This window comes from Canis lupus, chromosome 1 (assembly GCF_048164855.1).
Source record: "Canis lupus baileyi chromosome 1, mCanLup2.hap1, whole genome shotgun sequence".
In the NCBI taxonomy this organism is placed as follows: Eukaryota; Metazoa; Chordata; class Mammalia; order Carnivora; family Canidae; genus Canis; species Canis lupus.
The window spans coordinates 13,184,881-13,204,184 of NC_132838.1; positions in this window are offsets into that span (position 1 = coordinate 13,184,881).

Consider the following 19,304-nt stretch of genomic DNA (forward strand, 5'->3'; position numbering starts at 1 on the left):
ATGGCAATAGATATTTGAGTGAATATCAGTTAAATCATTGAATTGTGAAGGTACTGGAGTAATTTAATCTCTGCTAAGCCAAATGGAATAAATATCAAGGGCATAGTACATTCTGGAACTTTTTAAATGTATGTCATTTATGCCTAAAAATTATCCTGTTAAGTAGATATTTCTTTCTTAATTATATGCAAGAGCACGTGGCCCAAAAAATTTAAATAACATGCACTGTATCCCAAGTATTATAGTTGGAAACTCGAAGATTTCGCTCAGGGTCTATCTGGACTAACAGCATGTGTTATGTCCACTCTCAAACATTTTGAGGATAAGCATAATTTAGTAACAAATAGGTATTTTCTTGGGAGCAAAGATAAGCCTCGAAAACATTATACTCAGTGAGAGAAACCACACAAAAAATAGTCACATGCTATATGACAGCATTTATGTGAAATATCTAGAATAGATGAATCCATAGAGACAGAAACTCAAGTTGGTGGTTGCTATGGTTGGGGGCATAGGGGAATGAGGAGAAAATACTTAATGGGTATAGAGTCTTACTGGGGAGTGACAGAAATGTTTTGGAACTAGAGAGAGATTGTAGTTGCACAACATTGCAAGTGTACTAAATGCTGTTTAACTGTCACTTTAAAAACGGTTCACATCATGTTGTGTAAATTTTATCCTAATAGATTATTTTTAAAAGGAAAATGTAACATGACAAAGCACATTAGGTTCCAGTTCTACCATTTTAACAGTTAATTCACTCAAGTAAATACAACCCTGGCCTCCTTCTCCATACGCACATTCCCAAAGTTAATATCAACGTTAAGTTTTTTCATAATAGAGTAAATACTAATGGAGGATAAACACAGGCTCCTAGGCTGTCCTGAGGATAGGGACGCACATGAGCCTCATTGTGAGTTCTTTCTGTGGCTTCCTAAGTAGGTAGCACAATACAGGCAAAACACTCCAGCAAAGTCTGGGGAATTCACTTTTGGAACTCAAAAACAACATAAATTATTAACTTTCACAAAGACAACATATACGTTTCACAGTTTTGCTAAATGCTTCAGCTATGATGGTTCAATGGCATATTCCTAAGCTTAACTAAAGATAGAGTCTCCATACTTCAAAGGTAGAAGAAGAGAAGGTAAATTGGATTAAAATTTGAAATATAGCTCTTTGATGAAACTTGAATTCTTTGGCTCCATCCATCACATAATAGGCCATTTTATTACTACACATGGGTTATTTACACTATAGTTTATCTCAGTCAATGATGCCTTTTTATTTTAAATAGGCCTATAAACATCAAACTATTTTGTTACATATAATCAGCTACACTTTGCTGCTTGATTAAAAACGAGATTTCATCTTTCATTGGATGACACTTTAATGAAGAAAAAGAGAACGTTGTTGTCCATTAGAAAATGCAGGTAACAAATAGTTTCTTGCCGATGCCAAGCCTTGGTAAAAAATGAGCAGTCAGGAAAAATTCCAAATGAAGAAGAGTATTGCGCCACTATCTTATGGGATTCAGCAGAACACAATTAGTCGTGTTTATGGCTTTTATTGGCCACAAGCAATAAAAGAATTATAATCCTTCTGACCTCATGTCAGACAGCTCTTATTCTTTGAGCTATTTTGTAATCTCTGGCATCAGAACTCCAAGTATGAACCAAGCATAAAACATAAACCAATCGGTGACTGCATCCTTAAAACCTAAAGATCCCACTGATTTTAACCAAATTCGACATGTTTTATGAAATTAACTAAATGAAAATAGGATGATCATTCAAGGTACAATAAGCAAAGTGGAAAAATAAAATGCCCCTTCTCCAAATATATTCAGAAGTCACTTTCCATCAAACACAACTTATTTACACACAGTGTGCTTCTTGCCTTCCTAAGCCAGTAATGATTTACAGAACAAGTGGTGATGGGGAATAAGCCAAGGTCCCCCTCTCTCAATGCTCCTTGCTCCTTTCTGCCTTCTCTCTTTCTTCATCCTGGTCTCCTTTGCTTTCAGCCTTCCACCAGCCAATCTGTTTTGAACTTTTGGGATTGTCTGATGTTTCAGCAGGGTGGTTTTTACACAGAACTTTCAAATCTTAGCTACATATCAACTTTAAAGGTCAATGTAAAAATAATTTAAAGTATGAAGTTTTAAAAAGGGGTAAAAAAAAATCCCCCAATTCTGCTCAGTCATCTCTGCAATAGTGCAAAAACACCTAATAAATAGCAAAACCTGGGAAAGGTCAAAATGGAAATTATTAATAAATGCTAAATAACCCAGAGCCAGTGCCAGCAATACATAAAATGATGAAATACCAATTTAAAACCACCATGTGAAGCAAAAAATCTTTATATTTAATTGAAAATGTCCATACAAGGAAGAAATAAAACAAATTTTCCAAGCTACAGCTTTGCAAGGCTTGATTACTAGATTGCTGTCAAGAATACCATTTATGCTTAGGATCTTACAAAACTTAAAGGGTTTTTATCTTTCATAGATTGCTGTATGTCCCTCATTAAGATAGATGAACTAATTCATCAGGTGACCCAGAATTTTTGAAAAATTTAGCTAATAAATGAGAAATGAAAGAGTAATTAAAAAAACTTGGAAATCTTTGTCTTTAACTCCAAATTAACAGACACTGGTTGTTTCTGAATCAAGATTATTAACACCATAACACTACATATTCTGGCTGTATTTTATAGGTTTCTTCACAGTCATGCAAAAACTTAAAATTTAATATCTAATCCAATGCTAAGCTTCAGACGGTTTCCAGAGCTTTTTTTATCCATCATGTCTTTAAATTTAATAACCTTAGGAAGTACTTACTTTTCTCCTGAAAATATCTGCTTGTGTACCTACTTATCCTGAGTATTTAGGCATACTAGTACTATCTACTCTCTTTATCATTTCTGTTTGTGTTTGTACTTCAAAATAGCATGTTAAATAAAATCAGAATGTGACTATGGTTTATTATTGTTATTTTAAAAGGTAACTCGAATGTAGATGGCTTATGACAGTATATATACACATACATATAGACAATATATGACTATATATATATATAATATATATATAATTGTTAGAGTTGCTTTACTCAAAGCCCTGTATCCCTATTTTCTGATTTTTCAGACTTGCTTTATTTCTATATTTCATCCTTTGTTCTTCCTGAATATTTAATTTGTTGGGCGAATCATAAAAATCTCACCAAGATAGATAAAGCTCAGATGCCTGGAGAATAAATGAACTTCCCTATATTATAAACAGTAAATTAGATAACTGTAAAATCATAAAAAATGTCCTTGGCTTGCACACACAACGGTAAGTGGCAGACAATGAAAGTGTCTTCATAACTTTTAACTAAAAAATTTTTTTGACCCATTTTATTGTTGTTCTCTTCAAGCATGACTTTTCTGAAATGAGATCTGGAAGGAAAAGTATTTCAGGAAAACCCAGAGTTTTAATGATGAATGCTTTAAATAACAAGGATAAGAAGATTTATTGTGATTACATTTAAACATTTTCCACAGTGGGTGCCCTTGGGGGAAATCTGCATTCTGTGCAGTAATTAAAATGCTGCACTTGTTATAATGAATAAAACAATGTAGAAATATGTCTTGGCTGTATAGTTGTAGCATCTATTTAGTGATACAAAGATCTTCTATGAAAAAATAGGGTTAAATCATTTAAGTGCTGAGTCACAATTAAAAAAGTGGTATATAGGATGAGGAATAAAGTAAAAATAAGATGAATCAGTCATAATAATATAATCAGTAATATTATAATGATGACATCCTACTTTTTCCATCCCTAGAGACTGTGAGAATACTCTAAGAGTGTTTTAAATTATAAAAGGAGTATAGCAGTATTACAAATTTAGAAAATAGTTTTAAAGGAATCTTTTTTAAAAAATCAATACCTAGAACAGTGCCTGGTAGGCACTCAATACATATATTAGTTGTTGACCCAGATGAATGATTTGAACAAAACAATATTTCAAATCAAAAATTTTCAGTATTGAAACCAGGCCATATAAAAGCTCCAACGTAGCATATACTACTTATGGGATGGAAAAGGTGATGTAGTTAAGTTGAAAACAATTCTCAGAGACCAAATGCTATTTGGGTATACATACATAGAGTTTTTAGAACTACTAGTAAATTGTAATACCTTTATGGGAAAACATATAAAGAGTGATTGAGCTCATTTATGTTGAGAATTATTTATGCATGTGTAAATATGATTTTGTTTTTGTGGATCTCTTCAAATAGTGAAGATTATAATCCTTTACCATTTTTATATTTTATGCTTTCACATTTGTTACAATAAATATACATTGTTTTCATTAAAAACCAAACGTGGGAGCATCTGACTGGTTCAGTCACTAGAGCATGTGACTCTTGATCTCCAGATAGTGAGTTCACATTGGGTGTGGAGCCTACTTAAGAAAATAATTAAATAAAAATTAAATCAATTGTGAAAGTTACTATGCTTAGAAATATATTAGAAAAGAGTCATAAATTTATTCATCATGTTTTATAGCATGATATGGTATAGACACACTTGTCTAAAACAAGCATGTAAACACAGAGTTATGGAAGTTATTTGGAATTATCTTTCAAATTACATGTAATGTCTAAGGCAAATAAAAATAAATGAAACCATGAGTGTGTTTATGCCAATTCATAGTTGATGAGAATATATTTGAAGGCTCTAGTAGGAGATGGTAGTTGTCAAGTCCAATGACTGAAGAATAGAGCTTGTTTATTGAGAATGCTTTCCTGTCTCTTGACCTCATGTGTACACATGAAGCAATGAAGGGAAAAGGAGACAGCCACCTTTACACTTGATCAGCCAGCCAAATCAATTTGGAAATCAGTGGAGTGTTAGCCATATTGCCGTTAGTCCAAAGTTAGGGAGATGTTGCAGAAATGCTGTGTTTTGGTCAGGCGGTATTTTATTTAGTTTGTGAGACCAAAAAAGTTGAGTGTGGAAGGTGAGAATTCAGCTTCCTTCAGGTCCCTTTCTTACTGGAAGGGGCACTATATGTAGACGGGTACTGTACACATGGAGGAAACTAGGAATCCAGTAAATGTGATAAAGCTACTTGAAGTAGAAGTGTACTCTTTGTGATTTCTCTACTGGTGGTATTAGTGACAAAGGATAAGAAGTTCTTTTGTAGATACTGGGAAATTTAGAAGCTTGCCATGCCTTTCCTTGGGGTATTTAACAGAGAATTAAAAAGACAATACAGGTAAAGGCAGAATGCAACAAAATCTAGAGGTAAATGAAGGAATGAAAGCATAGTTAAGGAAAAAATGTGAACATACTGCATTTCAAAAATGGCTAATTTTTAAATTGTTGACTGCCCCAATAATACAACTCCATAATGTAATTTCAACTCTATTTGCTTTAATTTAAACAAAATTGCCTAATGAAATCTTCATTTTAATCTCTATATTCTGCACTACAATTCTTGATACTGGCTATGATGGGATGTGATTTGGTGTGTTTGTACACATCTATATCAAAATAATACTTTTGAATTTCATGATAAAGACTATCATTAAAAAACAAAAATATAAAAATTGACTTACATACAGCAAACACTTAAGAAGAAAAATGTAAAGTTTCTCTTAATGGCCAAGAAAACCATGGCGGAAGCCCTTCAGCGTCCCTCTGGGTACTCAGTAGCAGTGAGGTTGGCTGTGACTCTCAGATCTCAGAATTGAAACTGAAGGCATTCATTCTCCATCCTCGGACCTGAGAAGCAGGTGTTCTCCAGGGGCCACTCCTTGTTGTGATGTCCTCCGTGGCAGCCTCCAGGACTCCGATGGCGTTCCTAGTGCGTCAGTTCTGTACCTCCAGAGAAGAACCTGCCTCTGCCTCTCTGCAACCCTTCCCTGATGACTTTTATAAATACAACTCTCTGCATTTGTTCACACCTTGCTTAAAATAGCTAAAATAATTCCATTTAGAATAAATGATTGAGATAAAAGACTTCCATGAAATAACTGGATCCTGAAGCATAGAAAGTGGGAGAAAATTCTACTAAAATGTTTGGAAGCCCAAAGATTGTAGGGAATCATTTCGTATTTAATTTTTAAAATATTTTTCTTAACAAAATAATGTATATTTATTGTAACAAATGTGAAAGCATAAAATATAAAAATGGTAAAGAACAGACTCTTCAGAAAAAAAGTAGAGAGTTAACATTTTGGATGTTTCTCGTGTGTGTGTGTGTGTGTGTGTTTTAATTTATATTTTTAAGTACTTTGGATCATACTGAATTCACAGTTTTATAGTTTAATTACTTATATTCACCATTATAACATAATTAAAGTCTAATACTTTTGAAAGTGTATAATAAATGTTATTTTAATTACTGGGTTTTTTTAACTCTATAAATGTATTATAACTTAAACTATTTTATTAGATATAAGTTAAGACTATTCTCTCTTTTAAAATATCTTCTATACTTGGGTAGATAAAAGGAGGAAGTATTTGTTATTTTAATATAAGCATTTATTTGAATTTTAGTAAAGTTGAATCTTTTTTCATATATAATTTATTTTTTATTATTTTTCTAATTTTTTGAGTCACATAAATGAAATCATGGCTTTGGATATGCATATGCATATTTTAATAATCAGGAAGCAATAATATACAGGATAAACTGAAGCTGTGCTTATAATTACAGGAGCTAGCAAATTTTCAGCAATTATTGGATGCCAGGCGCCTTTCAGTGTGGTTCACACATATGAATCATCTCATGTAATGCTCACTGTAGCCCTATGAAACAAGTACAGTTTTGCCAATTTTAGAATGAACAGTGTGGAGTCAGAGAGTTCAGTGCTTTTCCCCAAGCAGTTCCTAGACCACCCAGATAGGAAATACTCAAGTCAGGCCTAGCCAGGGTAATCTGACTCCAGATTAATACTCATAACCACTAAATTATTTAAACTCTCACATATTAATTATAAAGAGGAATCTTTGGGTTTTTGGAATCTGAGTCTGGGGCTTAGAAAAAAAGCTTGAAGCTGGAGATGTGGAATTTAAACTGCCTTTATTAAGCCCAGATCCTTCACGAGTCTTTGGATCCTAACAAGGTTTTCCTGCAATCAAACAGAAGTTCACAGCCATAATCCAAAAACTGAATCCTGGTAAACTGTTTGGGACAGAAAAGGAACTTGTCCCTGCCATGTACAGTATCTCTGAATCTTATTGTTTCTTTCCTTAGAACTTGTTCATACATGATATTCTATGTATCTCCTCTTTTCAGAAAATAAGCATCATGAAGGCAGAGTATCTGTGAGCTGTGTCTTTAGGGTCTTAGAGAGTAGTTGGCATATATAAATGAATGTTTGTTGAATGAATATTTGTTTCTTCTACTGTTTCTCTTGTTTTTCTCTGCCCAGTATTCCCTTGTACTTCAGTTTTTTGTGGTGTTTTTTTTTTTTTTTTTTTTGGCTTATATGCTAAACATGTGGTTCTGAAGGGTGTTGTCAACCAGTAATCTTTCCTGACGCCACACTTGACTAGTTGTAGTATACCACAGTGACTCAGATAGGGCCAACGTACTGATAAATCTTCCATAAAAGCCAAGGGAAGGGATAATTTCACTGGTGCTGAAACTGAACAGTGCTACCGAGATCGTAATTGTGTTGCTCATTATGTGGAGGAAAGTGGTCTGAGACAGTGAAGCCAACACAGAGAGGTAGAGGGCAGTGATGGATTGATTCAAAATGTGCCCTGGAAGTGTTAGGTGCCCGCTGCATCTCAGATGAAGAGCATCCCAATCCTTTCCATAGTGACCTGGGGGGCTCTGATAAGTTTCTTCTCCCTGAGCTACTGCAATGTGGACTTACTTTGCTTATGCCCAAAAGGGGTTAGGTAGAAGCAAACCTGCATTGTTTCTCTATTGCTACATAACAAATTACTATAAAATTAGTGGCTTAAAGTGATATGCATCTGGGAAAATTGGACAGCCACGTACAGAAGAATGAAACTAGACCATTCTCTTACACTGACACAAAGAAAAACCCAAAATGGATGAAAGATCTAAATGTGAGACAAGAATCCATCAAAATACTAGAAGATAACACAGGCAACACCCTTTTTGAACTTAGCCACGGCAACTTCTTGCAAGGTACACCTATGAAGGCAAGGGAAACAAAAGCAAAAATGAACTATTGGGACTTCGTCAAGATAAGAAGCTTCTGCACAGCAAAGGATACCAACAAAACTAAAAGACAACTTACAGAATGGGAGAAGATATTTGCAAATGACCTATCAGATAAAGGGCTAGTTTCCAAGATCTATAAATAACTTATTAAATTCAACAGCAAAGAAACAAACAATCCAATCATGAAATGGGCAAAAGACATGAACAGAAATTTCACCAAAGAAGACATAGACATGGCCAACAAGCACATGAGAAAATGCTCCGCATCACCTGCCATCAGGGAAATACAAATCAAAACCACAATGAGATACCACCTCACACCAGTGAGAGTGGGGAAAATTAACAAGATAGGAAACAACAATGTTGGAGAGGATGTGGAGAAAGGGGAACCCTCTTGCTCTGTTGGTGGGAATGTGAACTGGAAAACTGTGTGGAGGTTCTTCAAAGAGTTAAAAATAGAACTGCCCTACAACCCAGCAATTGCACTGCTGGGATTTACCCCAAAGATACAGATGCAGTGAAACAGCAGGACACCTGCCTCCCGATGTTTATAGCAGCAATGTCCACAATAGCCAAACCGGGGAAGGAGCCTTGGTGTTCATTGAAAGATGAATAGATAAGGATGATGTGGTCTATGTATACAATGGAATATTCCTCAGCCATTAGAAATGACAAATACCCACCATTTGCTTCAACGTGGATAGAACTGGAGGGTATTATGCTGAATGAAGTAAGTCGATCAGAGAAGGGCAAACATTATATAGTCTCTTTTATTTGGGGAATATAAAAAATACTGAAAAGGATTATAGGGGAAAGGAGAGAAAACGAGTGGGAAAAATCAGAGAGGGAGACAGAACATGAGAGACTCATAACTCTGGGAAACGAACAAGGGGTAGTGGAAAGGGAGGTGGGCGGGGGATGGGGTAACTGGGTGACAGTCACTGAGGGGGGCAATTGACAGGATGAGAACTGGGTGTTACAATATATGTTGGCAAATCGAACTCAAATAAAAATATTAAAAAAATAATATCTATCTATTGTCTCACAGCTCTATCAGAGATCCAGGCATGGCATAACTAGGTTCTCTGCTCAGAACTGTTTCTCAGAAATGCATTCAAGTTGTCAGCTGGGGGTGTAATCTCATCAGTTGTTTCAAGCACAAATAATGGACAGTGTCAGGGGCTACTAGGAGCTTCAGTAGATGCTAGACTGATGGTACAAGGTGAACAGTTATGGGGTCCAATTCAGTTTATAAAAACTACAATATAAAGAAGCCATGATAGATAAAATGGGAATGTGTGGAACATTGACTGGTTTTCTTCAACTCATAAATAAGTACTATTACAAAATAAAGGGATAGTTCAGCATTACAAAGAATATGTTCCTTCTATCTCTCTGTATATAGGTATAGATAGATGATGACAGATGGATAGATGATAGATAGATAGATAGATAGATAGATAGATAGATAGATAGATAGATATGGATATAATATATGTATGTCTGTGTGTGTTTATACAGATTGCATTTAGAGGTTCAGTGTTTTACACTTGGCAAGATGTAGCCAATCATATTCCACAAAGTTCAATCATCTCATCTGCCTCTACACTTGGTATCCATTTATATTACTCTTTGGAGGGAGAACAAGATGGTTAACTAGTTTATTTCTCTTGAGAAAATGTAGGAAATTACATATGTATTCCTCTTTGATCCTAATGTTTTTTTTTTACTAACTCAATATTTCTATCATTTAAAGCATTTACTTGATACTTGCTAAATTTTAATAAAACAAACCCAAAATTAATCTTGAGAGTACAGAAAAAGGATATGCATTTTCCATAATCTCTTCCCAGAGTTGAACTAGCATGATTACATAAATGAATGAGAAGGTCATATTCACTTTCTCATGCTTCAGCTACAACACCTGGTAAGTGCATTAGATACTGCCTCTCCACATGATGAATAACCTAACATACTATTCAACTTGGTCAATATGCATTAAAAAATATCAGCACACCGCTACTAAATAGTTTTTTTTTTTGAAAGTTTTAGCATTTAGGAAAGCATTTTATGTATTTGTGTGGCTTTTTTCAGAAAAACACACAAAGAGGTTGTGAGAATGATCATCATGCAGAGCAATGCTGTTGGGTTTGGACTGCTAATATCACTGACTAAAGGAACTGGCCTAGAAACCATCTGTCACTTTCATGAGAGTGGATTAATATTCAAACGTATATGTTTTGATATATTGGCCCTTCAAACTACAGGCTTCAGTTCTAGCCCTGTAACTTTTTAGAATATATGATATACATAATCCATTCAGATAATTACATAGAAATACGAAGCTGGCTCCTTACCATGTCCATAGTATGTGACATAGCGCTAATCATGGGATTGAAAATCCTAACCACTGTCTGCCGTATCAAAATTTAAATGTAATTAAATAGAATTTAAAATTCCATCCTTTTATTTAGCCTCATACTCTGAACTAATGGTATTTTATTTTATTTTATTTTATTTTTTATTTTTATTTTTTTTTACTAATGGTATTTTAAATATTTAATATATGGTACCATACACAGTTAAAATGACTATCCTGCTGCCAATTTAAGCAACATTAACCTTGATTTTTTTTTCCTCTTAAATACTCTATTATTTTTCTCTAAAACAAAACATTGATTGAATTTATGGTCCTTGTGTAAATGAAAACTCAAGTTGCACTTTTACATTATTTGCAACAATTCCTTTAGTGCTATGATGCCTCATCTGAGTAACCTGAGTTAGTGTTAGTCTCAGCCTCTGTTGTCTAGAATCTCATATGAAAATAAAATAAAGTAAAATTATACACACACACAACAACAGTTCTATTTTTTTTCTTGACTCCTCTACATCTTTCTTTTTTTTTCTCATTAGATCCTAATCAAGTATACAATTAAATTTTAAGGTTAGACTTAATCTCTATAACTTTTCACATGAATATTTGTTGGATTTAATAGTTTTTACAAAGTGTGGTATGTTGCTTAGAGATGGAAAATGGTGATTTGGTATTTTATGAGTTCTCAAATTTCAAAGTTAGATGTCATTGTGTTGGGGATATCCTATCACAAAAAATGAGATATGTTTTATTTTCCTTGGAATTACCCAAATCTGAAATATAGACATATTTTAAAAGAGTCTTGTATTTACCTAAGAGTTTGTCTAATTCTTTAATGTGAATTAGGTAATGATAGCTGAGCTATAGTTGTATGTATAGATAATAATAGGATAAATAGGAATCAAATAACTTTTCAAGATGTCTTAATACATGTTAGTGTATTGGGCCACTTCAGTGGCCTCAGTTTGTTAAGCGTCAACAACTTTTGGTTTTGGCTCAGGTCATGATCTCATGGATCATAGTATTCATTCCTGGGTAGGGCTCTGTGCTCAGCAAGGAGTTGGCTTGAAGATTCTCTCCCTCTGCCTCTCCCCACTCTCATGTGAACTCTCACTTGCTCTCTCTCATATAAGTAAATAAATCTTTTTTTAAAAAAAGTGTTAGTGTATTATTCTTGCGATGATTTATTTCAACCAAAAAGTCCTAATTAATCATGATGTTGTATGAAATGTTGGATAAGACCTCTAGGAGATACACATTAAATAGGAAAAGGCTCTTTTTAAAGCCCCACCCCTCATTCACCTATCACCACATCCTCTTCCCATCTGGAACCATCAGATTGTTTTCTGTATCTATGGGTCTAGCTCTGTTTGTTTGTTTGTTTGTTTTATAGATTCCACATACAAGTGAAACCATATAGTATGGGGATTCAGGCTCTAGCACAGGAACATAGTTAATAATATGTAACAACTTTGTATGGCAACAGATGGAAGCTAGATTTATCATGGTGATAATTTTATAATGTATATGAATGTTGAATCACTGTGTTGTACACATCAAACTAATATAATAATGTCAGCCGACTACATTTCAACAAAAAGAAAGAAAGAAGTAGCCCCCTACAGGGGCTAAATAAAGAGTTTGTAAATTTTACAAACATGATTAATATCCTCAAGGGAAACACCAAACACAATGTTTTAAGAGTCCAAAAGAGGAAGAAGTCACTTCTGGATGTGGCTGGCTCTTCAGTGGGTTGGGGAAAAAAGCCAAGTGGAAGTAAATTTTGACCTTGTTCTTAACACATGGGTGAGCTTTTGAAGGAAAATTGGGGGAGTTAGGGGTAGTGTCTCCTGGAGGGTACAGGAGAGAAGTGCAGGAGTTGGAAACATTGACAAGAGCAAGTGACCTTAAAAGCACTTAATCGAAGCAGGAGAAATTTAAAGTAATTCTTTGAATGCATCATAAAAAATACACCCATATTTGATCCTGAAAAACTAATATCTGGGGGAAGGGTCAAAACTCCTTGTGGATCACCCAAATCTCCCCCATGAAATTAAACACATTTTTAATCACAGCCTGAGAGGTTGTTCGACAATATTTCTTTTGCATGAAAGGAAACTGGTGTACAATCAGGGATTTTAAATAATAGTTTCAAATCAATGACACGGAACATGCAGAAAAACTTGAATTACAAAACTGACCTCTGTTTTATTTTTATTTTATTTTTTAAGATTTTACTTATTCATGAGAGACACACAGAGAGAGAGAGGCAGAGACACAGGCAGAGGGAGAAGCAGGCTCCATGCAGGGAGCCCGATGTGGGACTCGATCCTCGGTCTTGAGGATCACACCCTGGGCTGAAGGCAGCGCCAAACCGCTGGGCCACCCAGGCTGCCCTGACCTCTGTTTTATACCAAGAGAATATCTGTTATCACTTTAGAAAATTTTGTTTATCATTCTTTATATTCTTTCACTAAAAATCAGGACATTTTGCAATAATTTTTTAATATCCCTTATTAAAAAAAATCATTCTTGCTTATTTGGAGCTTAAAACTACTAAAAAATTAGATGTATAACTTAAATTATATGGCATAGCTAAATATATTATTAAATACAGATAAAGAGTTTTGACTTTTTTGCTGTTGTTTTAGCAGAGGAAACACTGGCAATCATACTGAGAAGCAATATGGAAGCTAAATCTGGGAATAAAAGGGCTAATATATTGTCTCCTAGAACACAGAAATGTTAACTAGGCAATTAAATTATAAAGGTATACTCCAACATAAAAAGAATATATGTTACATTATATACACATATAATATCCTTTACATACATATGTCCATATATATCCTTTAAATATTCTTCTTTGTTCTTGTTAAATTGGACTATAGCTTTAAATATATATATATATATATTTATTTATTTGTTCTCTAGAAGAGATATCTATCTATCTATCTATCTATCTATCTATCTATCTATCTATTCACTAGAAGAGAAAAAGAGATTGACATTTTCCAGGAGTCTTGCATTATCACCTTATAAGAGTTTCTATAAGTTCATGCACCGTTTATTTTTCCATCTTTTTTCCAGATGAGGAAATCAAAGATAAAGGACTTAGTGATTTTCTAAACTCATACTGAGGTGGCATTTGAACCAAGATACGTCTTGTTTTTGAAATTTATTTTATTATTTTGCCATGTTCTTTGTGGATCTTCTGCTGATAGTATGTTAATAGGTGCGCTGATTAAAAATGATAGGCAAGATTATTCAATTGTGCTCACTGTTGAGTACACCAGACAGGATCAATTTAGAATGAATCCATAATGGAATTTTATTTGTTTTTTTTTTTTAAGATTTTATTTATTTATTTAATCATGATAGAGAGAGAGAGAAAGAGAGAGAGAGAGGCAGAGACACAGGCAGAGGGAGAAGCAGGTTCCATGACAGAAGCCGGACGCGCAGGACTCCATCCTGGGACTCCAGGATCACGCCCTGGGCCAAAGACAGGTGGTGAACCACTGAGCCACCCAGGGATCCCCATGTTTTTCTTTTTAATTAATAGTTTAGTCTGCTTGTACCTGTCTTAAGACCAAGAGTGTATCCTGCTCTATAAAAACAGTACTAAGATATGATTTTTTTTGTATGCTTATAATAGGAGAAAACAAAATAGCATTTTAGGGTAGAACTGATGCATTTATAGGCCTTATTTTTTCCATCACTTTTGAAAATGGAGGAAGGGATCAAGAATCTTAGAGGAAGTGATGGCTATGATTTCTGGTCCTCAGGATGTAGAAGACTTCTGGAAGCAAAATCATTGCTACCTTTGTCCAAGCCATGTGGCCCAGGCATAAAGCTAAGAAAAAAATTAGACAAAAGGAAAATTTTTTCTTAAGTATTAAATTTTGTGATATTTCATCAGACTACTACACCAAAAATGATGAGAGTGTTTAGTTCAACTGTCTTAATCTACTTTTGCAGTGGAGGCAAAATATTATCAGTAAAATAAAGAACTGTTTAAAATTATTAAAATTTAGCACAGATATCAGTTCTAAAAATATTGTTTAATGCCATATCTGACAAATTGGTTAAAATAAAAAACACAGGAAATAACAGGTATTGGCGTGGATGTGGAGAAAAAAGAATGCTCATGCACTGTTGGGAATGCATACTGGTACCGGCTCTATGGAAAACAGCATGGAGTTTCCTCAAAAAATTAAAAATAGAACTACCATATGATGTAGTAATTGCACTACTGGTTTTTACCCTAAGAATACAAAGACACTGATTTGAAAGGATATATACACCCTTATATTTATTGCAGCATTATTCATAATGGCCAAATTACAGAAGCATCCAAAGTATCCATCAGTAGATGGATAAAGAGGATGTAGTGAATACACACACACACACCACTCAGCCATAGAAAAGAATAAAGTCTTGTCATTTGCAGCAATGTGGGTAGATCTAGAGAGTATTACGCTAAACAAAATAAGTCGATCAGAAAAGACAAATACCATATGATTTCACTCATATGTGGAATTTAGGAAGCAAAACAAATTAACAAAGGGGGGAAAAAAGAGACAAACTGAAAAACAGACTTATATAGAGAACAAACAGATAAGGTTACCTGAGGGGAGGCAAATGGGGAATGGGTAAAATAAGTGGTGAGGATTAAGGGCAAACTTCTCTTAATGAACACTGAGTGATATATATAATTGTTTGGTCACTATATTGTAGAAATGAAACTAATGTTCAATTAGTTCAAACTAGTGTTCAGTATGTTAACTATACTGGAATTAAAAGGAAAAAAAGAGAAATAAATACATAATTACATACATAAAATAAAAATGTCCGTCAATATTAAAATATACATTAGTCTTATAATCAAAATTTCCACTCCCGAAAATCTGCTACTTTTGTTTCAAATGTATTAATTAGCTCATGAAGCTTTATAATCTGTTTCACAATATATTTTGCAAAGATTCTTGGGAATTTCAACTAGTAAATTAAATTTACATAATTTTCTGACTACAACTCTGCTTTAAAGGAGAATATAGAATGTTCCTCAGAGTTGAACAAACTCATTTTTAGTTTTCTCTATTATTTAAAAATTTTGTACACTCTATCTGAGCAGGTGCTTATAAACTGAATCTGTTGTTATACTATGGCTTAGAATCAACTGAGTATCAAAACCATGAAAACACAGAAATCTAATCTTTGAAGTAACATTGGAGTTGTCATTTATATATTTTGAAATTATTTCAACATTCAGTAAATATTTCTACTAATTACATGTTTGAATGGTATTTCAATGATTTCAAAATATTTGGAATTTATCTTCAAATTTACAATTATTTTTAGTGTTGAGTTAGAATCTGATGCTCTTAGAATTAAAAACAAATGCCAACAATGTTTGCCTGGCTATAATCATAGAACATGTCTCCAAAGTAAATCTATATTAGCACAACTCAATGTGGTAATTAAGATAGAAAAAAGCAGTACTAAGCTGCATGTCCTATCAGGTTCCTTGGGGACCAAAATTAACTGACGTGACTTGAAATGTGTCCAAGGGGTTTAGTTAGCCTCCAATTAGTTACGAACTTCTGCTATTAAAATGCATAACAAATACCAGCCTCCATGTCCCTGAACCCTTCATTATTTAAGTCCTAATTTCAGATGGCTCCTTCATTAGAGTCTATATCCCAAAAGCTAGCTTTGACTTTTAATTACACTATACAATCGGTGCTGTCAGGTGATAAGTTGGAAGGACAACAGACTCTAGGGCATATCTCGGTGAATCTCAAGGGTCCAGCTCTTAACCAAAAAGCAAACAACAGAACAAAGGCAAACATTCAAGGAACAATCTACCATGAAATGCAGGACGAATTGTCGCCCCTATTTAACCTTGCTGTTTACATCTGTCATGAAATCCATGTAGTAAATTCAAGAGGCCAGGCAGAGATATGAACAGAGGGGATGTTTTAAGAATGGAAAATTGGGATCTCTCTTTGCTCTGGTTCAGAAAGAACATGCCATGTTCTTAAATCTCTTTTTATCTTTTATGCCACTACCTCCCTTCATAAGCATTTATATTTATAAGAAATGCCTATTTGCACTTTAAATAACACCTTGATAATTAATATTCCAGGATGAATAGCAAAAATGTAGACTTGCTAAATCTTTAATGAATACTTTTGAGATCACAACTAGTTTATTCTTTGGACATACTTATTTCTCTATAAACAAGTCTACTTGTAAGTCAGTTTTTTTGGAAATCATATTTTCTTTTATAGAAGACGTTTTAAAATGTTCAATTCTTAGGACAGGTGAGAAGTAACCTACTTAACCCACGGTATAATTTGAACTGCCTTTGTAATTTAATTTTACTCATTTGTCACAAATGCAATATATAAACATTTTTCTCTTGACTCCTACCTCATGTCCAAATAATAATCTCCGCCTTAGAGTAAGGCTATTTCAGAAAAGAGCTGATGCTTTGGCCATAACAGCACCACTGACAACGTCAGCAGAATCACTAGAGTGAGTGATGGGAGGGATTTCCGACATGGAAGCAACTTTCGAAAGCAATATGATTTCATAAGTAAAGGGATCTTTAAAAATTGTGTTAAGAGAAAAGCTACTGAGAGTCAATAATCTTTCAGTTGCTCTGGACTAGGGAAACATAAAAAAATAAACTATGGAAGCACAGTGTGTGTGCGGGTAGGGAGTGGTAATGTATGAATGGGTGTTAGAGTATGTGAGTGAGTGAGTATATACTCAGGGTTTGTGCCTGACTGTGCAAGAACATATGTGTGTGTGTTTATGAGCATGTGTGAATAAATGTGTGTGTAATGTGTGGAAGAGGAATGCAATGCTCGTAGACTGAGTTTGACAAGTGAATCACATGGATGCAAGTGGAATAGTTATAACCTAAGAGCAATTCACAGCAATTCAACAACATATGGGAGAATTGCTAGAAAAAGCTGGTGAAGGAAAATGTTGAACTTGATTGTTCAGATAATATTCATTCAAGGCATATAATTTCCATATGATATTCTTATATTAAAGGTAAATCAAAAGCTTCTCAATAACCATATGGAAAGAAAGTGATGAATAGGTTTGCATCGAAATGGTGCCATTAAGAGAGTAAAAAGGAAAGTCACAGGGTGGGAGAAGGTATTTGTAATAACCAACAAAGAGATTATATCCAGAATCAAATCACATATAATTAAATTAGAAAAAAAAGGCATTCTTTTAGAAAAAAAAAATGCAAAACTTGAATAGCCACTTCTCAGAATATTCTAAAGGCCAATAAACCTGACATTTTTTTCAACCTCATCAGCAGCATGCCATACAAAAACCCTTGTATGACACCACAACACACAGGCAAAATGGCTAAACTAACTCTAACAACAGTGGCACCTGCCCTGGGCACCATACAAGACCCGGTTCTGGTATCTTTCACAGGGCAAGAAGCCTGAGGGACAAAGGTATGTACCCACCCAGGGTCTGCAAGCCTCCTACTTCCAGACTATGCATTAGCTACCTGAGCCCCAAATTATCTGCTCAAAGTGCCTGGAACCTGCTTTCAGAATAAGCTTGGGGCTTTCCAGCGGGCTTTTCATCCAAAGTAGAGATGATATCACCTTTGGGTGCAGTGCTAGAACCAAGGGATGGCCAATGTTCCAGAAGTTGTGGACAGAGCTTCAAGGTGGAACTTAGAGTTCCCAAAATGGGGCTTAAAACCCAATCAAATTGCAGTTTCAACCTCTCCCAGAAATGTAGCCTTAGCTGGTTAGTCAGGAGTTTTTCCATCAGCATGTCCATGGATCTACCATTCCCCAAAGACACATGAGGCCATCTGCATGAAGGCCCCCTGATTTTCCCCCTGTAGGAAAGTTCCTTGCCTGGAACAATCCTTTTGCTAATAACCTTCTTGCCCCATCATCCTTCAATAAAAGCCTTGTACAACTCCTTGGAGCGTACCTCTATTGGCTAGGTGTGATGCTGCCAGATGTAGGAATTGTTTAATAAAGCAAATTGGATGTTTAAAATTCACTTGATTAAATTGTTGTTATTTAACAGTATGTACCTCATTTTTCCTCATGCATTGAGTCCTATCAATTTTATATTTGAATATTTCTGGAATGTTTCTACTTTAGCTACACCTAAAATATCTGGCTGTCTCCATTCTTAAAAGTTCGTCCCCCCCCCCCAACCTAAAACAGTTCAATGGCTCCATATTGCTCTTGGGATAAAGAAAAAATAAATCTTAAACATTACAAGAGCCTACACATCCTCTGCCCTGAAAATCACCAGCCCCTTCTCAAACAACTCTAAACTTTATTCTCTGTTTCACAATTACTTTAGCCTTCTTGAAATTCCTCAATCTTGCTATTCTCATTTTTGACACAAGACATTGGTCCATCTTGTACCTTTGCCTAGAACTGCCTCCTCTCAACAGGCGCACATTTCACCTGGTTGATGCCTACAAATTATTGGTAGCTCAGTTAAGATATATTTTCCTCAGAGAACTCTTATCGCCACCCTCCCCAAATTATGTCACATCCTCCACTGTAAGCTTCTCATGCCATCTTGCATTGCTTTCCTAGCATTTACTACAATTTTAATGAAATAATTTCATTCTTTGTTGTTAAATAGCTGCCTCCCAAGCAAAAAAGGAAGTTATATGGAATTTCCTGCATAGAAGTTTTCAAGTATAAGTACTCAAT